Source organism: Ovis canadensis, chromosome 19, assembly GCF_042477335.2.
Source record: "Ovis canadensis isolate MfBH-ARS-UI-01 breed Bighorn chromosome 19, ARS-UI_OviCan_v2, whole genome shotgun sequence".
Lineage (NCBI taxonomy): Eukaryota > Metazoa > Chordata > Mammalia > Artiodactyla > Bovidae > Ovis > Ovis canadensis.
Genome location: NC_091263.1, coordinates 28673711 through 28689902, shown reverse-complemented (window position 1 = coordinate 28689902; position 16192 = coordinate 28673711). Strand labels below are relative to the sequence as shown.

The following is a 16192-nucleotide window of genomic DNA, read 5'->3' as shown; positions in this document are numbered from 1 at the left end:
ATACATATACTCCAAAAAATATATATATTATATATGTAATTGCACTTTTGTAATTTTATTGATTAGTTAAGATAATGGTTTTAACTATTATGTGTGCATAATACAAATGTGTACATATACAAATGTGCATATAATTTTTAGGCCAGTTTGGAAATTTGCATATTAGTCCTAGTTTAAAAAAAAATTCTTTTATCTACTGATTCACTCCTTGTGAATGAAGTTGTTTTTTCATTCTTTTTCTGTCTTTTTGAATAAGATGCTTAACTCATTTATCTCCTTTTTGCTTAATCACTAAAATATTTAAAGCTATGAATTTTCTTCCAGTGTTGGATTCTGATCTGTAGTGTGTCCATCCTTTTTGTTTTCTACATATATTTCAGTTTTGGTTTACATTCCTTCATTAAGCCAATAATTGTTTAACAGTGAGGGTGTATTTTGTTTTATTAATTTTGTTCTCTCTAGTTTATTGCACTATGGTCAGCAAGTTTCAGCAGTACTATTTTGTCTTTTTAGAATTTATTAAGGTTTTCTTGTAGCTAATATATGGTCAATTTTCATGATTTAATATGTATACTTGGGAAAGTGCGTATAGGATTTCTGTCTTGACGGTACTGATACTAACATGCCCTCCCACCAAAACAACAGGAAAATTCAACAAAACATGTGAAGCAGTTTGTTTTCAGTCACTGGAAAACAAGCAACATTGGGTTCTGAGCCTTGAGAAGGGAAACACGAGGTGAACCTCGTAACACTCTGTTTTTGTTCTCTTTGCTTGTTTTTTGTCTGTTTATGGAAGCAGGGTCCAAGAAGAAAACCAAGGTCTTGCCAAGTTAGGGAGAAAGAGTTCAGTGTTCAGGGATGAGAACTAGTGAAGGTTCACAGGGCAGAGCATAAGAGAAGATGCAAAGAGGGATCGGGCCCAGAAGTCTGCGTGAGGTTTCACATAGGTCCTTTGTGAGGGCTGGGCTGCAGTGGACATGCACAGAACAGGATTCTGTTAGGCCTAGAAAGAGGACAGAGCCGATGCCATAAGGTTGAGAGCTGGATTGATACAGCAGAGATTATGCTCATGGGGGATGTAAGAATTCCAGCCTAGCTACCGGATAGTACCTTACCTAAGTAAAGTTACATCAGCCTGAATCCAGATGCTAGTCTAGACCTTCCATAGCGTTTCAACCATGTCCTGTGCATGCTATGCTAAGTCACTTCAGTTGTGTCCAAATCTTTGCAACCCCATGAACTGTGGTCTGCCACGCTGCTCTGTCTATGGGATTTTTTTCAGGAGTGGATTGCCATTTCCTGCTCCAGGGGATCTTCCTGACCCAGAGATTGAACCCGTGTCTCTGTGTCTCCTGCATTGGCAGGCAGGTTCTTTACCACTAGCACCACCTGGGAAGCACTGGACTAATTCTTTGGGCCATGAATTAAACTACAGACCTGTCCTAACAAAGAATAAGACTAAGCCCTTCAAGGTCAAAAGATTCACAAGGAAGTTTACTGCCTGCTAGAACAAAATCATCAGGAGTCCAGGCGGTCTTAAGAAAGGTGGTTAGGCTGCAAGTGTGGTGGGGTGAGGAAGCGGTAAGTGTGGGATTCCAGGGGTACACTGAGGCTGGGATCACTTTCCTGGCCCTTGCTAGTGGTTAGGGGTAAGGAGAGCCGTGTGACTGCAGAAAGTCTGTTTCCATTCTCCAGAGATACACCAGGTCTGTCTTTTCATTATACTCTGTTGCTCTACAGACTTCTTGGCTACTCAGTGTGTGGCTGCTTTTTCCAAAGTTGGGTAAGAGATCTGTTGAGTGCTTGCCAGCCCAGAGTGTGTTCAGATTCAGTGGGGTGTGGCCACAGGAGGCGTCACTAGTGATCTACCACTGTATGGGCTTGAATGTTTGTGGCTGGTTTGAATAAAGTCTTGTTAGTTTTTATTTTGGATCAATTCTGGCTCAGTCATCGATGTATATATTCATTACATTTCATACAGAATTAAATTTCCTATTCCAAACATTACAGTTACTTGTAATGTTAATACTTTGAAAATCATTCTGTTATAAGTGAACTGTAGTGCAGATGAAGTGGAAATGATTATCCCTGCCTCTAAGTGCTTCAGTATGGTGCTGTGTTAGGCGAGTGTTTGACTGAATTTCATTGTCGGACCACATACTAGCAGTTAGTGGAGGGATGAATTCTAAAGCATACGTTTTCCCACCTCACCTTTTAATATCTCTGAAATCAGTACATAACACTGCTATCCAGATGGCAGTCCCAGGGTAGTTTCTGCTGCTGGCATGTGTGTGTTGAACCTTGTGGAGGATGAGTGTCCTGTAAGTGAACCCAGACACCTCGGAAGAGATGCATCATAGTACTGTCGTGCATCCATGTTCTGATGGAGCAAAACTTAAGAAACGGTACAGATGCTGGATGATTCCAGGTTGACGAATAAGAGGAGTCAGTCTCCAAATGGGAAGAACTTTTAAGAAAAACTCAACCAATTAAATGTACTTAGACATCCCTTTTTGTGTGTCATAAAGGCAATGTATGAGAAAATCCATATCAGAATATGTCTCAGAGCACTCGCATTGAGTGTGAGATGCAGTTCTAAGTGATAAAGTGTGTGCCGTGTAAGTGGCAGCATTTTTTCTTTGTTAGTGGTGCATAAAATGATGTGGTTCCTTACATCTCTGGCATCTTAGACTCAATGAGGTGTGGTAGGTAGTACAGGTGAGAACCTCAACACAGCATCTGCGCATCCCACAAGCATGCAGACTCTGAGAGGTAGGGTCATCAACATGTCACCAGTGTGTAGTTGTGTTGTATCATACAGGTTTTTTGCTTTAACATTTTCATTTTTAAATGAAGTGTTTAGGGAAATAATTAAAAAAAAAAACAAAGTAAGACCTTTTGTTTATATTTGAAAAAATGTTACTGTTATTAACATTTAAAATTGGATGCCAGCTCATTCCTGTGCAATGACCTTTTGATAATGGATATTAATTCCAGCTCCAGTCTTAGCAGCAGAGCTGTCAGCATAATGGATTTACATGGCTCACTGCAGCAGCCAAAAAACTGTAGCACCTCCAAAGGACCGTTGAGGGAAATTGCGTTTGTCCTCATGGGTGTATGGTGTGTCAGAAATCAAAACACTCATTTCTTGCTAGGTATATTATAAAACCGCCTAAGTTGGTGTTTCCTCAAGAGACCAGAAAATTACTGTGAGAGTTGTTTGGGCTTTGACGGTGTACTTAATAGCTCTCTTCGATTCTTTTACATTTAAGGATACTGTTCAGAATGATGTTAAAGAGGTGAAGTTGGCAAACTTTTTGTGTAAAGGACCAGAGAATAAATACTTTAGGCTTGTAGGGCCATGTGATCTTTGCCGCTACTGCTCAATACTGCCAGTATAGCAGGCAGCAGGACAGAGAATCCAGATGTGAGTGGTTATGGCCCTGTGTCCGTAAGTTTTCTTTACAAAATTAGGTGGCCGACCCCCTGGCCATGGGTTTCCAGCCCCTCTTGTACAGTACCTAATTCAGATTCTCCCAAAACTGCTCTCAAATCTTCACATCAACATATTTGTAAAATTTAGTTGTTAAATTATGATTCAACTCAAGAAAAACTGAAAATTAAATTTAAATGAATATATTCAGAAGAGATTACTGCCTTCATAGTTGCATGAAGATGCATGAAGAAAAAATGGAATGTTTGCCCTAAGGGCTTAATCTAAAAATCATAATAAATACATACATCTTACTTAATTCTGCTCCTATAGCACAAAAATTGCCATAGAGAATAAATACATAAAGGGATGAGCATGACTGTGTCTCTAAGATGTAATTTACAAAACAGAGAATTTCCCCCTCTTATCTAGTTCATTGAGTCTGTCAACAAATATTTATATACCAGGCCTTGTTCTAGGTGTGAGGAATGAACAATGAACAAAACCGGCATGGTTTCTGCCTGCATTGGCGCTTCCATTGTGATGGAAAAAATAAACCACAAACCAAAACAATGAACAAGAAAGTTTATGCTAGATAATGTTAGATGTCACGTGATGATAAACACTAATTTAAAAGAGATAAGAAAAAGGGGGCTAGAGGTGTCTGCATGGAGGTAGGATTGAAATCTTATCCTGGGGAGCCAAGGAAGGCATCACTGTGAAGTAAAAGCTGGGAGGAGGTGAGGAAGCAGCCACGCAGATACCTGGGCGAAGGCGGGTGGAGAGGACAGTGGGTGTGAATCCAGGTGGGAGCCTGCCTGGTGGGAGAGGAACAGCAGGGAGGCCAGTGCAGCCACAGCGGAGACACTGAGCGGAGAGGAAAAACCAGTAGAACTGGCTGTGCGTTCGGGGAGCACAGGGTCACTGTTGTCCACAGGGATCTGGAAAACATGGCCGGACTGTAGTTCAGTTTGAACCAAAGATGAGGAAACTGGTTGGTAATTACTGACTACCTACTTACTCTGGGTCAGGAAGATGCCCTGGAGGAGGGCATGGCAACCCACTCCAGTATTCTTGTCTGGAGAATTCCATGGGCAGAGGAGCCTGGCAGGCTGCAGCCTATTGGGTCTCAAGAGTTGAACACGACTGAGTGAGTAACACTTTCACTTTTATCACGTATTTGAACTTTTCTTATTTCTCACTACCTTGGTATCACTAAAACTTTGCATTAACAAACTTCCCCTATTAGCTTCCTGTCTGTGTGAAGTTTTGAATCTGAAGTAAATTCTTATGCGATGAGTAGGTTTAACTCAGTTATTACTTTTAGAAATTGTTCTCATTTTAAATGAATATAGTGGAAATATGTAAGATACAAATGCTGTCAAAAATATTGAACTTTTAACTGAACAGAGAATGGGCATTGCTTAAATCTGACGAGATATAGTTCAATAAGGTAATGTTGTTGCTGTTGTTCATTTGCTAAGTCCTGTCCAACTCTTTGTGACCCCATGGACTGCAACACGCCAGGCTCCTCTGTCCTCCACTATTCTTCCAAAGTTTGCTGAAACTCATGTCCATTGAGTCTGTGATGCCATCCAACCATCTCATTCTCTGTTGCCTCCTTCTCCTCTTGCCCTCAATCTTTCCCAGCATCAGGGTCTTTTCCAGTGAGTTGGCCCTTGGCATCAGGTGACCAAGGTATTGGAGCTTCAGCATCAGTCTTTCCAATGAATATTCAGAGTTGATTGCCTTTAGAATTAACTGGTTGGATCTCCTTGCTGTCCAAAGGACTCTCAAGAGTCTTCTCCAGCACCCCAATTGGAAAGCATCAGTTTTTCAGCATGCAGCCTTCTCTATGGCCCAACTCTCTTATTTGTACGTGACTACTAGAAGAGCCATAGCTTTGACTATATAAAATGGCAACCCACTCCAGTACTCTTGCCTGGAAAATTCCATGGACCGAGAGGCTCCTCAGAGCCTGGTAGGCTACAGTCCATGGCGTCACAAAGAGTCAGACACAACTGAGCAACTTCACTTTTCACTAGAAAAACCATAGCTTTGACTATATAGACATTTGTCAGCAAAGTGATGCCTCTGCTTTTTAACAGACTGTCTAGGATTATCATCCCACTCCAGTGTTCTTGCCTGGAGAATCCCAGGGACGGGGCAGCCTGGTGGGCTGCCGTCTGTGGAGTCGCACAGAGTTGGACACGACTGAAGCGACTTAGCAGCAGCAGCAGCAGGACTGTCAGAGTTGTCCTTCCAAGGAGTCTCCTCATGTCACGGCTACTGACACTGCCTGCAGTAACTTGGCAGCCCAGGAAGATAATCTCTGTCACTACTTCCACCTTTTCCCTTTCCATTTTCCCCATCACACTGTTTCCCAGAGTGGCTACACCACTGAAAATTTCCACCAGCAATGTTATGAGGATTCCAGCTTCTCCATACCCTTTCCACTCTTTGTTATCTTGCCTCCTTTTTCATTCTGGCTGTCCTAATGGTGTGAGGTGATGTCACACATGGTGTTGATTTGCCGTTCCCCCAAAGTTAAGGACATTGAGCATCGTTTCATGATTTGTGTAGGACTAACCTTGGGACCAGGAGAGTCTTGGGGAAGATGACAAGCCTCTGATCTATTTTTCATGTAGCGACTGCCAGAATGATCACTTGAGGGGGCAGATCTTACCACATTACTCGCTCTGCTAGCTTTCTGCTGCTCCTGGGAGCAAGACTGGAATCATCACCAGAACAGACAGCTCTTGCTTCACCAGCTGCCTCTCGCGCCACCGCCGCCTCTCCTGTCCGCGCTGTGGCCGCGGCCAGCTCGTCTCTGGGTCCGTCAGGCGCTGCGCTGCTCTCCGCTCTGTGCGGCCCCACCCACCGTTCCCCAGCCTTCTTCCCTTCTTCCGTCCGTCAGTGCTCAGTCCAAACACCGTTTCCTCCAGAAAACCTTCCGTGACACCCCGTATTCTCCTTTGTTGCACACGTTTCACTCAATGAAAACATGAGCTAGAGAATTAGTTAATGCCCGTGCCATCTGCTAGGATGAAAGCCCCACCAGAGACCGGAACCTGCCCTTCCCGTTCACCGCGGTAACTGCGGCGCAGTCGCTGAGGCCGAGTAGTTGTTCAGTAGAGGTGCGCTGACACCCAGAGAGGTGCTCACGCTGGTGTCCTGAGTAAGTTCTCTGCGCCTCTGCACCTGCTGGCGGTCCCACCCAGAAGAAGCGGGGCCGCGTGTGTTGTCTGCGCTCCTCTGCAGTGCGGTTTCATAGGCCTCTTCCCTCCGTGTGTGTGTGGAGAACCTGATATCCATAAGGCAGTACTCGCTGGAGTCTTCTTAGGCCGCCAAAGGGGGTAAAATCTGAGCTGCTCACTGATTAATTTTTCATCAGTCCTTCTCCACTTCTTCTCCACTTCTGGAATCCTGTGAACTCGTCTCCAAGGAGCAGATCCTGTTGCTTTGAAGCATGATGAAAGGCATGGGCAGAGATGAGAACGTAATCTGGGCTCTGCAGAGCCATTTTGGGGAGCTATGGACTTACAAGCAATGATTCTTTACTCGTTGCTTTTATTTTGTCTTACCTTAATCTTGAAATATAAAGAATTATGTGTTGGATAGATCGAACTGTCCACTTTTCCTTCTTTAGTATTCCATTGAGAGTGATTGGCCTGCATGTCTTCACTCCCCTTCCTAAGAGTCTACTGACCAGTGCTCACTTAGGCTTCTTAATCTGAAATACTTTGAGATATCCAAACCATATGATCACTTATCAGAAAAGTTTTTCAAGGAAAGAAAAGAAAACATTTAACAAGCTCTTTGCAAGGTCAGATTAAAAACATGTTAAAAATAGGAAGAAGGGACACATAGCAGGTGTTTATCGATAATAGTGTCGGGAAATAGCATACAAAGAGTTGAGCCTCCTATGAATTGTTATAGGGCTACTGAAAGACTTTTAAAGTTATCTTCCAAGAAAAAAGGAAGGATAAGAATCCATTATTTAGGGAGAAAGTTAAGAAGTTAGCATGTGAGTGGAAGAAAGTAACATGGTGTGGTCCTTGAAATAGCTGGGTTTGAATCCTAGGTCTACAGTTTATTTGGTGAGATCTCTTTAGGATAATGGCACCCATTCCATAGCTTTGATTTGAGGATTAAATGATAATATATGCAGGTTTGTCATGTATAATTAGTAAACTTAGCATAAGTATTTGAAAATAAGTACTAAAAATACCTGAGCAGCCCTCTCATGGGGCCATGTAAACAGATCATTAGAAGTAAGAAAAGTGAAGCCCAAGATAAGTTACTAAATCCTAACACAGCATCAGACATTTTAAATCATAACTTTCCCACTCCAGTAAGTTATAATACAGTGTACTGAAAAATTCACAAATATGATCTTAGAGCCCCCTTTTTAAAAAATGGAAGTATAGTTAATTTACAATGTTGTGTTAATTTCAGGTGTACAGCAAAGTGATTGTTATACACACTGGGTTGACCAAAATGTTCATTTGAATTTTCCCATACAGCACATGGGAAGCCCGAGCGAACCTAATGGCCAGTCCAATATATACACACACATGTACTTTTTGGTATTCTTTTCCATTATAGTTTATTATAAGATATTGACTATGTTCCTTGTGCCATGCAGTAGGCCCCCATTGTTTTTTATACACAATAGCTTGCATCTTCCAATCCCAGACTCCTAATTCATCCCCCTACCCCTTTCTCCTCTGGTATCCATAAGTTTGTTTCCTATGTCTGTGAATGTTTCTGTTTTGAACTTGAGTTCATTTGTATCATATTTCATATTCCACAGATAAGTGATGCCATATGTTTATCTTTTTCTGCCTGACTTACTTACTTAGTATGACAGTTTCTAGGTCATGTTGCTGCAGATGGCATTATTTCATTCTTTTGTTAACGACTGAGTAGTATTCGTGTGTATGTAAGTACCTGTGTGTGCTGTATGTGTGTAACATACCGCCTCTTCTTTATTCATTTATATGTGGATGGTGTTTAGGTTGCTTCCATGTCTTGGCTGTTGTGAATAGTGTTGCTGTGAACTTTGGGGTGCATGTATCTGTTCAAATTAGAGTTTCCTCTGAATATATGACTGGGGCTTCTCAGATGGTGCAGTGGTGAAGAATCTGCCTGCCAGTGCAGGAGATACCAGAAACATAGGTTCAGTCCCTGGGTCAGGAAGATCCCGTGGAGGAGGAAGTGGCAACCCAGTCCAGTAATCTTGCCTGGAAAATTCTATGAACAGAGGGCCAGTGGACTACAGTCTATGGGGTCACAGAAGAGTCAGACACAACGGAGTGACCGAGTGCACACACGGGATATGTGCCTAAGAGTGGGATTGCTGGATGATGTGGTAACTCTGCTTTTAGTTTTTTAAAGAACCTCCATAGTGCTTTCCATAGTAGCTGTACCAGTCTACTTTGTCACCAACAGTTCAGCAGGCTTCCCTTATCCCCACACTCTTTTTATTCTTTATTTTTTGTAGACTTTTTAATAATGGCCATTCTGAATGGCCACTGTTCTCTTTATTTATAAATAGATATTTATTTTTAGAATCCTTTTTTCCTTCTTTCTGTGCTCCCTCCATCCCACTCTCTCTTTCCTTTCTCTTTCTGTTTTATTGAGATATAGTTTACATATATACTGTGTTGATTTGATACACAATTATATCACACGACATAATTACCATTTCCTTTTTGTGGCGAGAACATTTGACAGCAAAAAAACAAGCAGCCTAATTCAAAAGGAGGCAAAGGACCCATATAGATATTTCTAAAAACAACAACAAAAAAACCCCAACCACATAGTCAATAAACACATGAAAGGATGCACAACATTATTTGTCATTATGGATATACAAATCAAAACTATAATGAGATGATACTTCAAATTTATTAGGATCCCAACTTTTTTTTTTTTAAGAAAAAAAGGAAAATAATGTGTGTTGGTGAGTTGTGGAGACATTGGAACACTCACACGTTGCTGGTGGCCACGTGAAATAGTATGACTGCTATGGAAGACAATAGTGATTCCTCCAAAGTTAAGCTTAGAATTACCATATGATCTGGCAATTCCCCTCCTAGGTATATGCCCAAAAGAAATGGAATAGAGCCTTAAACAGATAAATTATACATGAATGTTCATTGCAGCATTATTCACAATAGCTAAAAGGCAGAAATAATTCGCAAGCACATCTGCAGATGAATGGATAGCAAATGTGAGGTGGACGTATAGCAGAGTACTGTTCAGTCATAAAAAGAAATAAAATTCTGATTCATGCTGCAATGTAGATGAACCTTGAAAATATTACACTAAATGTTAGAAGCCAGACACAAAAATGACGCATTGTGTATGATTTTACTTATACGCGGTACCTGGAATAGACAAATTCATAGGAGCAGAGAGTGAAATAGTGGTTAGCACAGGCTAGGAGAAGGAGGAAGTGAGGAATTTTATTTAATGGGTACAGGGATTCTGTTTGCGATGGCGAAGATGGTCTGGCAATTGTGCCATTGGTTACACAACACTATGAATGTATTTAGTGTCACTGAATTATATGGTTATAATAGTTTTATGTTAGATATGTATTTTTACCAAAATTAACAAAAAACCCCAGCTGAACATGATACATGTCCCTCTTGCTCACATTGATCAGTGCCATCTGGTTTCTGGGCTATGTGAGGATGTAGTTTTGGGCATTGGAAAGTCCGACTGGGCAGCCACTTTTCAGCAGAGATGCCACAGTTTTCAACAAAGACCATGAATATTTTGAGAGTAGCAATTATTTTGGCAGCAAAGACTAAATTTAAAAAAAAGTTATTTTAATGTATGTATTTCATGAGATAGCAAATTCACTTTGGAAGTAACTTCCTTGAAGCTGGGGAATCAAAAGGTCCTGAAAATTTCCTATCAAACAAGCCAGGGAAAAGAAATTAATATTAACATTCCCACTTTACTAATTTTAAATGTATGGAGTGTTGAAAATGAGTAGAATGTTCCCTGTATTTGTGTTTGTCCTGTGTCTTACTGTTGAGGTTTCCATGAACTTAGCCTGATTTTCTTGTCTGTTTTCCCTGTATGTTCATATGCACTTCAAGTTCTCGACCACAGCGCTTTCCGGAGGCAGACTGCTCTCTGATGGCCCACCTCTGGGGCGTTGATGTCTCCTCTGTGTAAGGAGGGATGTTGAGTTCACTTCCGGGGGAAATGTTAAAGAAATGTTGCAGATAAAACTAGAAGCTCCTTCTCGTAGGCATCCAAGATGGAGAGGCCGGCGGAAACCATTCCTTCTAAGGAGCAGCAGAGGATCCTGGGAAGTGCGACTTGTAAGCTAGATGACCAATGAGAGCTTCCAGCGCTGTCTTTGGATGTGTCATGGGAAACAGGAGGAGATTCATGCTGTGAGTTGTTCCAATAGGCAGGACCTTGGGTCTTAGGGAAAGTTCCATGGCAATCACTTCTTGTTCAGCATAGGACAGTTCTTTCCAACAGTTTGAAGACTTAAGTAGGGAGAGGTCAACTTCAGGACAAACTGAGTGCCATCAGTCTTAAAGGGAGACCAAGCAGAGAAGTGATTCCGGTGTGGATGGGAGGTTGGCTTATGGCCTCTAGAGATCCTGACAGCCCTAGAAATTTTGTGATTCTCTTTATGCTTGCCAATAGTTTGCAAATTTTCCTGCAACCTCTAAGATGAACAGCAGAGGAGGAGTCGATGTAATGAAAGAAAGCTATTAAGATGTAAATTGTTTTCTCTGTTAAGTGCCTTCCCAATGTGCTGAAACACACATTCACTTTTATTCCCTTCTGTCTAGGCTGCTGACACTCAGGAACTAAAGATGGAAATGTGAAACCAAGCAGGTTATACCCATACAGAGAGAAACAACTAACATCTGGCTCTTTCTGTTTTCTTTTAAATGATACAATCAGTGTTGCATAGTGTGTCTAACGCCTTCTCTTTCATATCCTTAGTTTTAGAGAAAAAATCTAACGCCAGGCAGCCATTATTGCAGCCCGCTCCTGGCATATTCTGCAAACAGTAGGACATTTAAAGTGAGGACAGTTATTAATGGGTTTAGAACAGTAATAAAACTTTATAGAGGAGTTTAATAAGTCATTTACAGACCATGAAACAAAGCTAATAGTCACCCTTCATGGGTGAAGTATTCTATTTGTCCTGTGGTCCACTGCTTTGACTTTTAGTCAAATGTCAAGAGATCGCTTAGATTTCAAATGTCTTTATATGCATTTTATTGTTAAAGCCTGTCGAATTTTGCCTGCTTAAAAAAAAATGAGTCCCCAAAGAGCAATGATATAGTGTTATCATTTTCAGTAAAATGTAAGCAATCAGCTCTTTCTGTCTTTCCATTTACAGATACATAAATCCACTACTGATTGGCAGACAATATGATCTTCTGTCTATATAAGTACCGAATTTTGGACTTAATTCAGTCTTTTTTTTCTAGATGTCTCTTGGATATTAGCTGTACCTAGCTGAATAAATAACAGGGCCTTTATTTTTCATTCTGATAACGTTTTCCACCACAGTTGAGTCTTCCTGGGCATTATAGTTTGTCCTCCCCTCCCTCCTAAGAGCTCTTCCCCTGCACCATGCCCAGAAGAGTTCCTTTCCTGTTGGAGACAGTTGTTCTGATTTAGGTGTAGTTTCTTTCCATGTCATTCAGTAATTTTTATATGAATCACAGAGGATTTAGAGTTGGACTGTTCCTAAAAATCATTTATTCAAACCTCTCGTACGTATGATGAAAGCAAGGCCAACAAGGTGCAGAAAGTTTCCCTGGGCCCCCCCAGCTGGAAAATAGCTGAACGACCCTGAGACGTGAGGTTGCTGGCTGAGGCCCTCTGCTCCCTGTTCTGGCTCAGTCCTGTCTTCAGAGCTGCAAGTGTTTGGTCAGAGCACTGTTGGGTGCTCTCTTCCACATTTCCTTTGGAGCCAAGCTTTTGCTTAAGTTTCACTTGCTGTTGATGAAATTGACTGGAACACTGTCTCCTTCTTTGAGGGTAATATTACTTACTGATGGCTCACGGTCCTCTTTTGTAAACATCAGTCAATATCTTCTCCTTTGATGTCCTTGGTAAACAGTGGCAGGGTATTTTATTTTTGAGACTTCCGGCCAGTGTTGAGGCAAAGTGTCTCTCTGTCCAGAGAATAAAGCCGTGGAGTCTTTTCTTTTCTAAAGATTAAAAAAATGCATGGCAGTGGTGAGTCTTCGTTGCTACATGTGGGCCTTCTCTGGTTGCAGCAGGTGTGGTTCATGGGCTTCTTACTTTGGTGGCGTCTTTCTTGTTTGGAGCACAGGCTCTGTGCACAGGCTTCCGTATAGCTGCAGCTTGTGGGCTCGAGAGCACGAACTTGGTAGTTGTGACACATGGGCTTAGTTCCTCCACAGCATGTGGGATCTTCCCAGATCAGGGATCAAACCCATGTCCCCTGCATTGCAGGGTGGCTTCTTAACTACTGGACCTCCAGCCCAGCCAGGCGTTCTTTAATCCTGGGCTTCCACCAACTGAGCCCTCCACCTGGGGATGGCATTCACCCTAGTGCTCTGATACATAACTGATATGGAAAACCTGATACTTACTTTAAAGATGTTTCAAATAATAAAAAGATGAGTTATTTTATTTGAAATAAAGTGTAATTTGGGATAGGTCCATGTTGCAAAATTAAAGCAGTAACCAGATTGGAGTGACCATACTATGCTTAGTCATCGTAGTCACATCAAGGTTGACAGCATGGCCCATCCAAAAGGTTTTTACTCAGCTTGATCAGGTGTTTGTTATTGAATAAAAGGATATTCATTTAGATTTCTCTAGCATGTCATCTTTACTCAATAAATATTTATTAAATGAATCAGTAAAGAATGAATGAGCAAATGCTCTTGAAAATTACATTAAAGATAATTGCATATGGTGTGTGCTCGTGAGAAGAGAGAGAATAGGTCTGAGAAATTGAGTATTTCCTGCCATATCAGTGAACAAGGAGGTCATCAGCAGTTCCAGCCCTCCACTGTGAGCTCCTGAGCCGTAATGGCACTCAGGAAAGAAAAGAATATCTGTGATCTCACAGCATCAGACTGCAGCCACTCCCTAGGGTGAGCCTCGAGGAAGCTCAGGATGTGAAAAACTCAGGATACTGGCTCCAGATAGCTGAGATGCATATGAAAGGAATAATTTCAGTGAGTCCAGACTCTTGCATCTTCCCATACATAGAAAGTGCTAAACTCCTTAACTTGAAATACCTGGCCTCCTCTAATTAAGAATAATCTTTTGATATTCAGACTACTTGCCCTTTGTTGCAAAACTTCTGTATAACCTGGTTCCTCCCCTCAGGTCCTGGGAACAGCTGTCTCAGGGTTACTTGAGATGGTGTCTCCAGGCTTGAAGTCCTAAAAATTCCCACCACATAAAACATAACTCTCAGGTTTTAAGTTGTAAATATTTGTTGTAAGTCGACAATTTCAGTAATGAAAATAATGGCATTAATTACAATAATAAGATATGAGACCCGAAGCGGCACATTTTCTGAGAACCATGCTGTCTAGCCTGGAACAATTCTGAATCAGGGTCTCTGCCTGAAAAGGTGAATGTCCCTTGAGGAAAATGAGTCATCCACATCCAGAGACCCCATAAAGAGAGCTTTCAGAATGGCAACATGGAAGTGGAACTTGTTTTTGTTTTTTTAATTTGTTTTTTTATTTGGAGTATAATTGCCTTTCAGTGCTCTGTTGGTTTCTACCATACAACAACATGAATCATCTTTAAGTATACATATTATCCCCTCCCTCTTGAGCCTTCCTTCCCTCTACCCCCATCCCGCTGCTCTAGGTCATCAGTTCAGTTCAATCACTCAGTTGTGTGCAACCCCATGGACTGCGGCACATCAGGCCTCTGTGTCTATCACCAACTGCCAGACTTTACTCAAACTCTTGTCCATTGCGTTGGTGATGCCGTCCAACCACCTCATCCTCTCTTGTCCCCTTCTCCTCCCACCTTCAATCTTTCCCAGCATCAGGGTCTTTTCTTTTCTTTTGTTTTTCAAGTTCTTTTTTTATATTATTATTATTTTTTAAAATATAAATTTATTTATTTTAATTGGAGGTTAATTACTTTACAATATTGTATCAGGTGGCCAAACTATTGGAGTTTCAGCTTCAGCATCAGTCCTTCCAACGGATATTCAGGACTGCTTTCCTTGAGGATGGACCGGTTGGATCTCCGTGCAGTCCAAGGGACTCTCAAGAGTCTTCCCCAACACCACAGTTCAGAAGCATCAGTTCTTCAGTCATCAGAGACCACCAAGCTGAGGTCCCTGTGCTATACTGAAACTCCCCGCTGGCTATCTGGTTTACGCATGGTAGTGTGTATATGGCCAATGCCTTCCCCGTTCGTCCCCCCCTCTTCTCCTCCCCCCACCCCCCCCCAACACAAGTCCATTCTCTACATCTCTGTCTCTGTTCCTGCTCTGCAAATAGGTTCATCAGAAGGCAATGGCACCCCACTCCAGTTCTCTTGCCTGGAAAATCCCATGGGCGGAGGAGCCTGGTAGGCTGCAGTCCATGGGGTCGCTAAGAGTTGGACACGACTGACTGACTTCACTTTCACTTTTCACTTTCATACATTGGAGAAGGAAATGGCAAGCCACTCCAGTGTTCTTGCCTGGAGATTCCCGGGGCCGGGGGAGCCTGGCGGGCTGCTGTCTATGGGGTCGCACAGAGTTGGACACGACTGAAGCGACTTAGCAGTAGCAGTACCATTTTTCTAGATTCTATGTACATGTGTTAATATATGGTGTTTGTTTTTCTGACTTCACTCTGTATGACAGACTGTAGGCCCGTCCACATCACTGCAAATGACCTAATTCCATTCCATTCATCTGTCAGTGGACATCTAGGTTGCTTCTGTGTCCCAGCTATTGTAAATAGTGCTGCAGTGAACACTGGGGTGCATGTACCTTTTCCAATTATGGTTTTCTTAGGGTGTATGCCAAATAGTGGGATCACTGGGCCATGTGGTGGTTTTACTCTTAGTTTCTTAAGGAACCTCCATATTGCTCTCCACAATGGTAGTATTAATTTACACTCACACCAACAGTGCAAGAGGGTTTCCTTTTCTCCACACTTTTTCCAGCAGTTATTGTAGATTTTTTGATGATGGCCATTCTGACTGGTGTGAGGTAAAACCTCTTTATAGTTTTGATTCACATTTCTCTAATAATGAACATTGTGGAGCATCTTTTAATGTGTTTTTTAGCTATCTGTATGTCTTCTTGGAGAAATGTCTGTTTAGGTCTTCCACCCATTTTTTGATGGAATTTTTTTTTTAATATTGAGCTACATGAACTGCTTATATATTTTGGAGATTAATCTTTGGTCAGTTGCTTTGTTTGTAAATGTTTTCTCCCATTCTAAGGGTTGTCTTTTCATTTTGTGGTTTCCTTTGCTGTGCAAAAGCTTTTAAGTTATATTATGTCCCATTTGTTTGCTTTTGTTTTTATTTTCATTAGTCTAGGAGGTGGGTCAAAAAGGATCTTGCTGTGATTTATGTCAGCGTGTTCTGCCTGTGTTTTCCTCTAAGAGTTTTATAGTGTCTGGCCTTGCATTCAGGTCTATCATCCATTTTGCGTTTATTTTTGTGTATGGTGCCAGCAAGTGTTCTAATCTGCCATCTGTTCAAAGTCTAGCTCCTTTAGAGGCAGTTTCTCCCCTCACGCTCCTCCCCAGA

The 16192-nt window shown here is 41.7% G+C and overlaps 1 protein-coding gene across 4 annotated transcripts in view; it reads left to right on the top strand.

The window, feature by feature from the left end:
* The window catches only part of ULK4 (unc-51 like kinase 4), a 502577-nt gene that overhangs the window by 274234 nt on the left and 212151 nt on the right, over nt 1-16192 (top strand). The gene's annotated exons all lie outside the window — the stretch shown is intronic.